Consider the following 14,392-nt stretch of genomic DNA (forward strand, 5'->3'; position numbering starts at 1 on the left):
CTACAGCAAACTGTTCAGCATGTCCCACTGCTTCCTCAAATTCTCAGAAACTCATGCTTTGTGTGTGTAACAATAGCTTCACTCAATCACCGTTCTTCTTGGATCATTATTTTAGAAACTTCTTAAAAATTGGCAAAAAAAGCGTTTAACTCTCAGACCACTTTCTAAATATTATCAGATCTTTGATCTATGCACTGAGGATTGAGTTCCTGTAAATGGCTTGGACAAGTTGTGACTGGCAAAAACACAAAGGCTGTCTCTGTTCCCATTGTATAGATTGGCTCAGTCATTCAGACCCATTCATTTATTCAAATAAATTTATGCATTAACTTAAAAATATATTTCACAGAGTCAAGTAAGACAGGCACATTCCTGCCTTCTTGGAACTTGTAGGTTAATGTGAAATAAAATATTAAAAATATTTACATAAAATTATTTAATAAATCATAAATACTAGAAATGAAATAACTACTGTGAAGTACTATGAAGCATGATAAAGGATTTAATAGGGAATTTTTTTATTCTCTCAAATTTCAAATGTAGCATAGATTAGCAAATAACTCTGCTACAAAAGTACAAAACTTTTTGAACCGTTGAGATCTTTTTTCCTTCCTTTTTTTCTTGCAGATAAACAAGAAGTAAGAACTAAAATTTGTATGTTCTTTAAAATTTTACCCACATAAAGTAACATTTCCCCCTGGATAAAGTGGATTTGGGGGAGGTTCCATGATTTCTTTTAAGAAAGAAGATGTTGCTCTATTGACAATCTTTAAGAATAAGTTGAAATTTGCTGGCCATTACGTAGAAGTTAGAAGCTGAAGGGAGCATGAGACAAAAAGAGGAACATTTCACTTCTCAAACGAATGAGGTAGACCTAAGACCCGAAAAAATTTTTTCACCTTTCCCAGCAACGTTTTATAACTATGTTAGGTGACTATAGCCTGTGATGATAAGCACCTAATCTGTTATATTTTAAAATAAGTCTTTTGAAATTATGAGAAGGGAGACACACATAAAACAGTTGTTATTTATAAACGTTTCCAATTAAAATTTCAGAAAAGCAGAAACTTGTAAAATTTTCTAGGCAGCTCTCACCTTCATTCAATTCACAGGCTGATTTGAGCAGAAAAACTGCAAAATGGCAGGATCACCCAGTATTCTGGAGCTGTATTCATATCTGTCTGTCTCTCTCTTTCTCTCTGCATGCATGTGATTTATATTTATCCTGAAAAATGGCAGGATCACCCAGTATTCTGGAGCTGTATTCATATCTGTCTCTCTCTTTCTCTCTGCATGCATGTAATTTATATTTATCTCCCCAGTTTTCTGAATAATTCAAACATTGTGTTTTAATTTGTGAATTATTCCAAATAATGCAGATAATTGATTAAAATCTGTACTTTTGACTAGCGTTGGCAAGGTTTAATCATAAAATCCAAGATATAAAAGCTATTTTTAAATGGGAATGAAGAAAGCATGTGATAGGGATTTGACTGAGGAATGGTTAAAAAAAGAAGGTATTATTATGTTCATATAGATTAAAGGAATGTAATCCCATTGAAATTCTTCTTTTAAGGTGGTGCCAGAAAGGAATTTATTTTTCTTTGTAGTAATACTAGGACTTGAAATAACTTATCTACTAATTAGTTACTTCATGGGAAAGAAAAAACTCATTTGTGTTTGCATTACTAAACATGAAGGCAAAGAAGCCAAGATGTGGTAGACAAGTTCTCTTCATCTGTCAGCAATGGCAGATGTTTATCTCTGTTTTTCCCTGAATGCTGCATGAATATCTGGATGAGGCTGAGTTTCTGCCTAAGCAGGCAGAGCTGATCCTTGCATCCAGCAAACCACATTGCTCCAGCTATTGTTTCTGGCTTGGTAACCCTCATTACACTACCCGGCTCATTTTAGAAGGGATTGTTCAATATGATTGTCCCTTGCTCCTAAAAGCAATTACATTACAAACTGGTGTAAGATTTCTGGTTTCCTTTCAGAGCATTGGTAGGTGAGTGTGTTTGCTCCAATTCTATTGGTAGCACAAATGCCCTCTCATTCAACGTTTCAATTTTATGAGACCTTCGACCCTGCCATCAAAGTCAAATAAAAGTTCAAAGCCTGAAACCCTTTCTTTCATTTCTTCATCCCTTTGAGGGAGGGACTCTTGGGATGAAGTACGGATGGGGGTAAAATGACTTTTTGTGTAAGAAGCAAGACTTCATTATATTGCCTGTGTTTGGAAATATCCATGTGGAGCTCAATTTATTTCTTCACATCTGACACTGACAGTTTCTGGCACATAATAGTAAAATTCCAGTGTTTCCTAAAAGATTCTTGGTAACTGGTTCTATTTTATCTGAATTATAGCTTATAAAATAATGTAAGCAACTAACTCATATCATATTAATAAAGGAAATTCTCCTGCTAGATCCAAGTCAGTATTACAAGTCTAAACAGAAGACAATTGTATTGGGTTTATAATGGAATTCTTAGTTCTGTCTACTTCTATGAGAGTGGATCTCAGTGATGCTGCCTGGAGAATTTTGTATAGTGTAAGCCATTTGCATTTAATGACCATCGAAACTAAGGCAAATATTTTCTTCTTTAGGACGTTATCTTTCAAAAATTCCACTGACAATTTGAAGCATAGCAATTCAATGAGGGATTATAGAAGCCATACCTTGGGATGTGTTTTTAAGTGGGGTAGAATAAGGACTCTTGCTGGTCTGTATATCTCTCTATGTGTCCTAGGGTTATAAGTACAGAGATATTTACCTTAAGTACTGGGTTTTGGACTAGCTACATCGTAATCAGTTGGGTAAATTTAAAAATAATACAGATTTGAAGACAAAAGTCCCAGGGATTCTTATTCAATTGGCCTGAAGCAAAGCTTTAGAATTAGTGTTATTTATAAGTATCTTACTCAATTTTAAGTTATGCCACGTTTGGGAAACAGTTTTTAAATCCATAAGCTACTTTACTTTTTCCTATAATGCTCTTTCATGAAGACATGAAGAAATAAAATAATAACTTGTGATGATGCCAAAATAAATGTCCCAGTGCTTTTGTCTGTTTGATTTTATCTTTTCAAAGAAAATGTTGTGGTAGGAAAACAGTAGGTTGTTTAGGAAGAAACAACTCAGGCAAACTTGTGTAATTTGTCAAATGTGTTTTAGGTACTCTTGGGCCCTATGGTTGCATAGGTGTCTGTACCAGTCAGGATAAATTAGGTTATACTGTAGAAATGAACAGACCCCAAATCTCAGTGGCTTAATATAGCAGTTTATTTACTACACATGCCACAGATCCATATGATCAACGGCAGCTTTGCTGCACAGCATTTTCTCTGGGGCTCAGGCTGACAGAGCAGCCTCTGTCTAGGACATGGCTGGTGATTGTGGAGGAGTAGCAAAGAAGGCATGGTGAGCCATATGCAGGCTCTTAAAGCTTCTGCCCAGGGAAGGTCCCACAGCCATGCCTGAATTCCATGGGGAAAAGTGTAGAATCAATCCCCCAGTAGGAGGGGATAGCAAACATTTGAGAATCAGAGTGCACCACATAATTCTCTTTAGAAAATGAACAGTGCTGATCTTAAACCAACAGAAAACAAGTATTTATTGAGTACCTACCATGTTCCAGATACTGGGATATAACTGTAAATGCGAAACACAAAATCCCTGAACTCTTGGGGCTTTCATTGAAGGGGTGGGAGGAGGAATAAAACAAATATTTTTCTTTGAAGAAAAACAAAGCAGAATAGGAGACTAAGAGCAATGAGAGTGTTGGGAGTTCTATCTAGACAAAGTCATCAGGGAAGTGTCTTGTGAGATATTTGAGCATAAAATTGAGAGAAGAGAATGGACTCCATTCCAGGACCTGGGGGAGGAGACTTTGAGACAATGAGAGCAGCAATTGCAAAGGGCCTACAGCAGGAACATGTGTGGCCTGACAGGCACTACGAGAAGGTCAGAGTGAATAGACACTTCCATTTCAAAAGGGAGAAATAGGAAAGAAAAAAGGGGTAAGAGGTCCCAAACAAGTCCAAACTACAAGGCAAGTTCCATGAGATTTAAGGCTTAAGTACAGTCCTCTTTGACTTGATGCTCTGCCCTCCAGATCCAGGTGGGGCAAAGGTCCCACGTTCCAGACACTGGGGCAGAAGTTCCATCTTGTAGGCCCACTAGGAAAGCAGTCTTTCCCCTGAAGCTTTGGCAGGGCTGGGTGGGAACCCCAAGATGCTGGGCAACCCCACCCCCCATGGCTTTGAGCAGAGGCCGTCTGGCCTGTTGAAAGTGAGGTGATAGGCTCCCCTTTTGAAACCAAGGGGGTGGCCCTGATGATCTCTGAATTGCCTTCAGGATTATTCTTTCCTTGTCTCGAAGAAAGGAGCACATTCATAATCAAATAGTTCTAGGGTTCCATCTTGAGAAATTCTAGAAGTCCAACAGTCTGATCGCCCTTCATCCTTCCCATCTCCTTCCTCCTCAATTCAGACTGGCAGTTCTCCTGCTGGGGTTGCTGATGAAATCCATGGTGCACACACAAACCAATCTCTTTATCAGAGAGATGCTTGGCCACATCCTTAGTGTTCTCTCCCGAACACACTTTCTCAATTTTGCAATATGGGTAAGATGAGAATTTGACAAATCTCTAAGTTCTGCTTCCTTTTTGCGTAACAATTCCATCTTTAAGTCATTTCTCTCTTCTCACATTTTCCTATAAGCATTCAGAAGGAGCCAGGCCTCACCAACACTTTGCTTAGAAATTGCTTTAGCTAAATATTCCATTTCATTGCCTGCAAGTTCTACCTTCCACAAAACACCAGAACAGGAGCACAATTCAGTCAAGTTATTAGACACTTTATTACAAGGATCACCTTTTTTCCAGTTTTCAATACCATGTTCTTCATTTCTGTCTGAGACCTCATCAGAATGGCCTGTATAGGCCATATTTCTACCAACATTCTGGTCAGGATTACTCAGGTATTCTCGAGAAAATGTGAGGCTCTCTCTAGAACTTTCCTCTTTTGAGCTCTTACCAGAATCACCCTCAATGGTCTGTTCATAGCAATGTAAGATTTTTCTAGCATGCACGTCAAAACTCTTCCAGCCTTCACTCCTTACCCAGTTCCCAAACTGCTTCCACACTTTTAAGTGTTTGTAATAGCAACACCTCACTCTCAGCACCAATTTCTCTCTTAGTCCTTTCAAGCTAAAACAGAATACCATAGACTGAGTGGCTTATAAGCAACATAAATAATAAATTTATTTTTCACAATTCTGGAGACTAGAAGGTTCAAGATCAAGGCACAGACAGATTCTCTGATGAGGGCCCACTTCCTGGTTCACAGGCAGCTGACTTCTTGCTGTATCCTCACAGGCTGGAGAGGGTGAGGAAACTCTCTGAGGTCTCTTTCATAAGGGCAATAATCCAATGCATGACCTACTTATCTCCCAAAGGCCCTACCTCCTAATTCCATCAAAATGGGGTTTAGGATTTCAACATATGAATTTTGGAGGGACACAAACATTCAGTCAGTCTATAGCAAGGTCATTGGTCATTTTGGCAAAAGAGGTTTAAGTGACGTGATATAAGGATTAAAAACTTGACTTGAGCAATAATGGAGGCTGAGAATTTGGAGAGCAATTACAGACTCTTAAGAGGTTTTACTGTGAGTGGGAACAGTTGGCTAGGGTTCACTGCTTCGCAGTTATTTTTTTCCACTGTAATTGTACCATTTTACATGTTTGCCAGCAGTACTTTAAGAGTTCCAGTTTTTCCACATTTTTACCAACACTTGGTATGGCCAGCTTTTGTTAATTTTAGCCATTCTAATGAGTATATAGTTATATCTCATTGTGGTACTTCCCTGATGACTGATGATATTATTGATCATCATTTCATGTGCTTATTAGACGTTTGTATAGCTTCTTTTGTAAAGTAGCTCTTCCAATTTTCCATTTTCTTGTTGGGTTTTTAGTCTTTATAATTGAGTAGTAAGAGTGCTTTATGTATTCTGGATACAAGTCTTTGTCTGGTATCTGGCTTGCCAATAGTTTCTTTCATGCTCAATGACTTGCCTTTGTGTGTTCTCATTAGTGTCTTTCAGTAAGAAAAAGTTTTCAATTTTTGAAGAGTTCCAACTTATCTATTTTTCCCTCATGCTTCATGCTTTCAATATTCTATCTAGGAAATATCTCCCTACCCCAATATTGCAGATTTTCTCTTATGCTTTCTTCTAGAAGTTTTCTCATTTTGTGTATTATATTTGTGTCTGTGACCCTTTTTTAGTTACATGTTGGGCATCATGTGATGTGAGGGTTGATATTCATTTTTTCCCTGTGGATAGCCATTTGAGTCAGCAATGTTAGTTAAAAAAAAAATTTTTTTTTTCCCATTGAATTGCATTGGCAACGTTGCCAAAAATCAATTGAACATACAAACTTGCTTTACTAAATTTTTGGGCAGTGATCACTCGTCCTCTCTTTTTTACTATATTTGAATAAGATTGGTGTGCTTTTTCTTTCTTCAATATTTTATAGAATTCACCAGTGAATTTATCTAGTCCTGGACTTTTTCTTCTTGGGAAGGTTTTGATAACAAAGTAAATTGCTTTAATACATATAGAGTTATTTATATCATTTATTTTTTTCTTAAGTCAGTTTTGACATGTCATATTTTTTGGAAACGTATTTATTCATTTCAATATTCCTATTTTTTAGCATAAAGTTATTCATAGCATGGTCTTATTGTTCTTTAATATCTGTAATATTGATAACCCCTTTTTCATTACTAATATTGGTGATTTATATTATCTCTCTTTTTTTCTTGATCAATCTAGCTAGAGTTTTGTCAATTTTGTTGATCTTTTCAAAGAGACAGTTTTTGGGTTTGCTAAGCAGTTTCTCTATTGTCCATTTTCCATCTCATTGATTTCTGTTTTTATCTTTATTATTTCTTTCCTTCTACTTACTTGGGGTTTACTTTGCTCTTCTTTTTCTTGTTTCTTGAAGTGAAACTTAGGTCTTTGCTTTTAGATCTTTCTTCTTTCTTATATAAAGCAACTTTTCCCTCTCACCACTGTTTTATCAGCATCCCACAAATTTCGCAGTGTTGTATTTTCATTGTCACTCAATTCAAAATATTTTCTAACTATGCCTCTGATTTCATCTTTAACCTGTGACTGTTACTTAATTTCCAGATATATAGGATTTTCCTAAGATATGTTATTGATTTCTAATTTAATTCCTTTGTGGTCAGAGAATCACTTTGTATAATTTTGATCCTTTTAATTTTATAAAAACATGTTATATGGTCCCACTTATGGTCTATCTTTGTCAGCGTTCTATGCGCACTTAGGGAAAAAATGTGTAGTATTCTCTAGTTTTTGAATGTAGTGTTCTATAAATTAGATCAAGATGGTTGAAAGTGTTGTTCAGATCGTCTGTATCTGTACAAGGGTTTCATCTCATTGTTCTATCATTTGGTGAGAAATGGGTGTTAAAATCTCCCATACATCAAGGTTGAACCTGAGATTGTGTAGGTTCACACTGAGTATCTGAGCACGTTCCTCTCCAGCTCTCCCCTCTAGGATTCTCCTCTCACTCTCCAGCCTCTGGACACTCATTTTCCTCTGGCCAGAAATATGGGATATTTCTTGGAGTTTTAGCCACTTACAGTATGCTACTGCTGTAGCAATCCAAGACCAGAGCCTGCCATGGGGGCAAAGCCACAAAAGAAAAGAGAACACAATGAGAAACTTAATTTTGTCTACTTTTCAGAGTCTTCACGTTTTTTTTGTATTTTGCCCAGAGTTTTTAGTCATAATCAGTGAGAGAAATGGGACATAGGTGGATGGAGCTCTTGTGGTATGCCAATATCAAAACATCCAAAAAGTTTCAGAAGTTTTATGTAGAAAAACTTTAGCCTTTTCACCAGGAATTCTGAATTTTTGTGTGTTTTTCAATAAGGTCTTCTTTATCCCAAGAATATAAATAAATATATATATTCTATCTTGTTTCTGATTTTTTTTTTTTTTTTTTTTTGGCTGTGCCATGTAGCATGTGGGATCTTAGTTCTCCGACCAGAGATCGAACCTGTGCTCCCTGCAATGGAAGTGTGGAGTCCTAACCACTGGACCCCCAGGGAATTACCTAGTCTGTCTTGTTTCTGTTAGCACTTTCAAAGTTCTTTTGTTTGTTCATTTGTTTTGTTTTAAGCTTACTTATTAAGCCAACTAAAATTCATTTTTTAATGTTTTAGCATGGGATGAAACAGAGATCTAAATTTAATTTTTTTCACTTTGAATAGATGATCAATTGTTCAAGCACCATTTATTGTATAGTACATCATTTTCCCACAAGAATTTGTTTCTGGATTGTCCATTCTATTCTGTTGATCATTTTGATTATTAATTTTCCAATATCTAGCATTATTACTTTAATCCTTTTTTGGTCATAATGTATATTATTCTTGTTTTATACTTAACTTGTAATTCAAGTTGAATTTTCAAAAATTGTCTGAAGTAGGAATCTAATCCTTTTTTAAAGGACAGTCAATTGTCCCAACACCACTTTTTGCATACTCCATCATATACACACACAAATAAATGCATTTCTGAATTCTAGATTCCCTATACTGTTCCATTGACCTATTTATCTATCACTTTTCCAATATTTAGCAATACTGTGTTAAACCCTTTTTGATCATGATGTATATTATTGTTTTAATGAAGTTCTTCACTAAAAGTGCTAATATCTCCTACAACTGTGTATGGTGACAGATGTTAACTAGCCTTATTGTGGTGATCATTTTGTAATATATACAAATATTGAATCATTATATTGTATATCTGAAACTAAATAATGTTGTATGTGAATTATACCTCAACAAAAAAAATGTTAATATTAAATTTAGGGGGTTTGCATCTAGCTTTATAAGAGAAGATCTATTGCATTCTCTTCTTTCAGTCTTCTGGTTCTGATTTTGTAGAATCCACCCATAAAATGTTCTGATCCTGGCTTTTGTCTATATTTTAGGTTTTGTCTATGCTGCTGGTCTATTCTGTTTTTAACTTCTTGAAGAAATCTTATTAATGTATATTTTTTCTGGAAGAGCCAATCATTCCAATTTAAAAAATTACTTTGTATAAAAATGTTCTCTTATGTTTTAAAAAATTCTGGAATTTATAGTTTTGATCTCTTTATCATTCTAATGTTTTTTTATTCTTGATCAGGTTACAAAAGGGCTGTTTATTGGTATTTTCAAAGAGGCAACTTTTGACTTTAAATATATGTTCTATTGTGCTTTTAATTAATTAATTTCTATTTCTGTCTTTTGACTCCTCTTATAGTTTCTTTGGGTGTGTTTTTTCATTCTTTTTCTAGTTTATGTGGAATATATGGTTCATTTATATTTAATTTTTACTTTATTAAATACTTTTCGGCCTAGGTTTATTATTATTATTATCATTTTGTGTGTGTTTTTAAGTTTCAAAGTGGATAGATTTTCCTGTCTTGGCTTCTCTCCTTTTTCTATCCTTTAGGAGTTTCTTTTGTTTGTTTTGTTTTATTGCATTTTTTGTCTACTTTATACATATTTCTTGTCTACTTTTATTTCTGAAGTTTGTTAAAGTCTCCCAAATTAAGATACTTTTTTGTTGCTGAACTAGTCCCAGAGCATACATCCCAAAATACCTGTGGACTGCACTTTCCATAGCTTCCCATAGCCTCTGGAACCAGCTCAGAGTTCCAGAGGGAGAGAGCTAGGAAGACAATACGCAAAGGTCCTTAATGCAATGCCTGTTGCATCAGCTCTTTGCTTCCCTAGCGAGAGCCAAATCAGCAGTATTCTTGGCAAGGCAGACCCTTTCTCTGGAGGTAACTGTATGTAATTGATGAGCAAAGCAGTCTCTCTGTGTATGACATTATTTATAAGATTTCCTTGATGTGATGAAGGAAATTGGGAATTCCCTGGGGAAAGTCAGTGTATACACTCTGAGCACTCATTCACTTCCATAAGATACAAATATCTGAACTGTTAAACAACCAACTAATTTTGACAAGAGTACCTCCATTTCAGAGGAGGAAAGTCTGACTTGTAAAGAGACTGAAAATGTCATGGCTTCAGAGGAATATTTCCAAAGTAAATTAAAATTAAAGTTTATTATATTTCATAGAGTATTCTCTTATACACTATATAACTTTATACTAGCAATCATCCTGTGACAAAAATTTAAAAAACATGACTATCATCACCATACTGATAATACCATTGAATACAAAGGATCCGAAGTGACTCATCCAAAGTTATACAACTAGCACGTGGTAACATCAGTATTGGAATACACATCTTAGGACAACACACATCTATTTACTTCCACTTTATCATAGCAATCTCCTACAACCTAAAGACTCAATTTCCATGGGAAAGTTCTTGGATTCCAATTCACGTAGATGATGAAATTTTGGAAATGAGGAATTCCTCACCTGTAGTTGTTGAATAGATATCGGTTGATTTTAACAGAAATGTGCCAGATGTCTTCCAGTTTCCCTTCACCCTTTCTGCCACACTCTGCATACCAGGGGACTGACTTAAGCCTTAGCATCACGGGTTCACTTGACCTCTGAGATCTGGTAGGGTTGACCAGTGGGAGAGCCAGCAGGAGACCTGAGGGAAGAGGAGAATGAGGTTTGGGCATTTATATCCATTTTCTCCCTGCAGGTTGATTTGGGCTGGCCATGTAACTTAAGATCTTAGCTCTTGCAAAGGGTCTTCTTCACCCCCTTCTTTTCTCCCCTATTCCAGTAGCAATGTCCTCCCCTTGCCTTCTCAGGCCTAGGGTGAGTGTGGTTCCTTGGTGTTCCTTACCCCAAGTACCACACCATCCCTTCTGGTTTCTCTATACCCTACTCACACCTTTGTAAAGGTGTCTTTTTTAAATGATCCACAAATTATCTGATTTAAATGTGCCAGCTGTTTCTTTCAAGGACCCTGACTGATATAGGAAACAAATTACTCTTAAAGTTTATAGTTTAAGTACAAAAAGATGGGGTAAAGAGATAAGTTTTCTAGCCAAGCCCAAAATTATTCATATACTAACATCTGATTACTACAGTTTTGGAAAGGAGTTGACTCTTTTAATACATGCTTCATTGGGGATTACACATTTTCTGGACCAAACTCATAATCAGATCCAAAGGATTTCTAATACTTTATATATAGTTAATTAAATTTAACAGTAACAGGAAAAAAAGATAAAAGGAAACAACCCTTTCAGTTTCCAAAGCAGAGAGAAAAAACAGGGCACTGCTCCTAAATCACTCTGTTGCCATGCAAACTTCTTAGCCATACCACACTAAGACATCTCTTAGAAGAGTTAGAGTCTCCTGATTCTGATTCTTTGGCTATTTAAAGCAGGCATGGGGCACTGCAAGGGCTCACTTTCCAAAATTCAATGTAAGAAGAGAGCGGGAATGTTGATTACATGTGAACAGAGGGATTGAAACAATTTCCAGCAGGCGTCTATGTACACATGAGGATTCATACACACACACACACACACACACACACACACACACACAGCCAGAAAGGCAAACCTGCAGAGAAAAAGGTATGATTGTCAGAATTCATTCTGGTGCTTGGGAACTAGACGGGACCAAAGGCTATTACTTTCCTTCTGAGCCAAAGCAGGGTGACATGCTGACATGTTCAGTATTTTCTGCCAGTTGGCCACAATTTGGGTGGGTGGGAAAATATACTTCATTCCTATTCTCCTCCCTTATCCCCTGCCATGGGTTAATTTTTAATATAATGCCATAAGGAATATTATAATTCAAAAAATAAGAAAGGAATCCAGCTACATAGTTGCTTAATCAACATAGAATAGGTTTCCACTGTCAAAGTCGAGTGAAGAGTGGAGCGTTATCCTCCAGTGGATTTGTTTTTGTTGTTTGTACAAGAATAAGGCTGAATACATTTCCATTTTTTGCATTTTAATGAGAAGGGGAACTGAAACCTAAAAATTTTGGCTGCAGCCACTGAGGGGTATGAGGTGGCACAAAATAATAGTGGGTTGTTCATACTAACAATTTTCAGTTTTGAAACAGTCCCTCTTGTCAGTCAAGGTAATGAGATAAAGTGGCCTACTAGATATTTAAGTTATAAAATTTGTGTCCTTGAACAATTATTGCAGGTTGCTAGTCTCTTGTCTTTGTTTTTAGCAATGTAATAGTATTTCTTCAGACGCCAACTTAGGGGTACAGTTATGGCACAAATTAATAATAAAACAATTTGTGCATCAGTCCTTCTAGGTTTGGAACAAGGGAGATGAGAGTAAGCACTTAGAAACGAAAATGATTGTCAAAATTAACTTTTGTTTCCTAATTTCTCAAAGTGAGGATAAATAACTATACCTGAAGTGAAAGTTGATATATTGAGAACTGTAGGATTAAGCGTATCATTTAAAACTGTAACTGCAATTGCTTTTTGAATTTAAAATAGTCTGTATTTTTTTCAAACATCAAAGAAGAAGATGGCAAAGGAAGAAGATGCAAGACATTAAAAGCAGAAAAGATCATTGGTATGACAAAAAAATCTAATATATTAGCTTGATGATAAAAATAAACGGCATAATGATCTACTAAATAAATAAAATGATGGGAGAAAATGTTATTATTATCAAGCAGAGGTGAATGCAAGCTGAAAGTCTTATGTTAGTTAATGATGTAGGTTAAAATTTACAGAGAAGTTATAATTATTCCTTATAAGTAAAAATATGAATAAAATATAAAATTACTGAAGATAAATGATATATTTACAAAAACACAATAATAGTGAAAAGCAATGCATCGGTTTCTATACTTTATGGATAAAAAAGACAAAATTTAAATACAGAAGATTTGAATAGCAATATGTGTAATAGTATTTAATAGATACGTAGATGTCAAATATCAAACCCTAGAAACAAAGAAATGCATCAAGGTCTTCCCTGGTGGCACAGTGGTTGAGAATCTGCCTGCTAATGCAGGGGACACAAGTTCGAGCCCTGGTCTGGGAAGATCCCACATGCCGCGGAGCAACTAGGCCCGTGAGCCACAACTACTGAGCCTGCGCGTCTGGAGCCTGTGCTCCGCAACAAGAGAGGCCACGACAGTGAGAGGCCCGCGCACTGCGATGAAGACTGGACCCCGCTTGCTGCAACTAGAGAAAGCCCTCGCACAGAAACAAAGACCCAACACAGCCAAAAATAAATAAATAAATAATTAATTAATTTTAAAAAAATGTAATGCATCATTTTTTCAAGGACCCATAGATATTCACCGTTTGAAACAAAAAAATAAACCCCAAAGTAGAAATACTATAAGCAACATTCTCTGACAAAAAATGCATTCAGTGCTAGAAACAAATAAGAAAATCAGAAACAAAACAAAAATGTTTTTTGTAAAATAGTTCTCAGGTTAAGTAAACAATAGCATCACAGTTACAGAATATCTGAAAAATAACAGTGAGGGAAAAATTTTTAAACCATATACATTTATATTACTCAAAAAAGAAAAAGAATGGAAATAAGTGAATAAGGTGCCAGTTTAGCTAGAAAAATGAATCTAAAATAAACTTTAGAAAAACATAAGGAAGAAATTTTTTTAAATGAGAAGCAAAAATCCATAATGAGAAAAGTGATAGAAATTATAAATTAATTCAAGACTTGGTTCTGGAGGGAGGGGATATCAAATACAATTAAATAAATAAATAATCTACCAATACTAAATATGAGCGAGACCAAAAGAGAGAGAAAAAACATGAATTCATAAAATATGCAAAGAAAAGGAGAAATGACTACAAATAATGAGAAAATCATCGTAAGAAAATATTTTGCACAATTTTATACTAATAACTTTTAAAACTGCATTTTTTTTCTCAAGAAGAAATAGACTACAAATTGTGCAAGAAATTGTGAATGTTGTTAAAGTTTTCCAAAATGCTTCTGACACAGAAGGTATCTTTGGAAATTATTTTCATTCTTCCAAGAGCCAGATTACTCCAACGTGATTTGAATTTGTTCCAGAGCAACACAAAATAAGGAATTCTCTTCATATTCTTTTATGACACTAGCATATGTGTGACAGTAACATTGAACAGATTCTCTTCTGTATCTCTCTCTCTTCCCTCTGTCTCTTCCCCTCTCTCTTTCCTCACAGAAACTGTGAATGATATATTAACAGAGAGAATTTAGCAGTACATCCAAAGAGTAATACAATATAACTGAGTGAGATTAACTCCAAGAATGTATCCAATTCAGTATTGGCAAATACATTGATTCCTTTCAATCAGTCAAATCACAATAGATGCTAAAAATATTTGATTAAATTCAGGACTTTTCCTGACTTTAAAA

This window comes from Balaenoptera musculus, chromosome 3 (genome assembly GCF_009873245.2).
Source record: "Balaenoptera musculus isolate JJ_BM4_2016_0621 chromosome 3, mBalMus1.pri.v3, whole genome shotgun sequence".
Classification (NCBI taxonomy): Eukaryota; Metazoa; Chordata; class Mammalia; order Artiodactyla; family Balaenopteridae; genus Balaenoptera; species Balaenoptera musculus.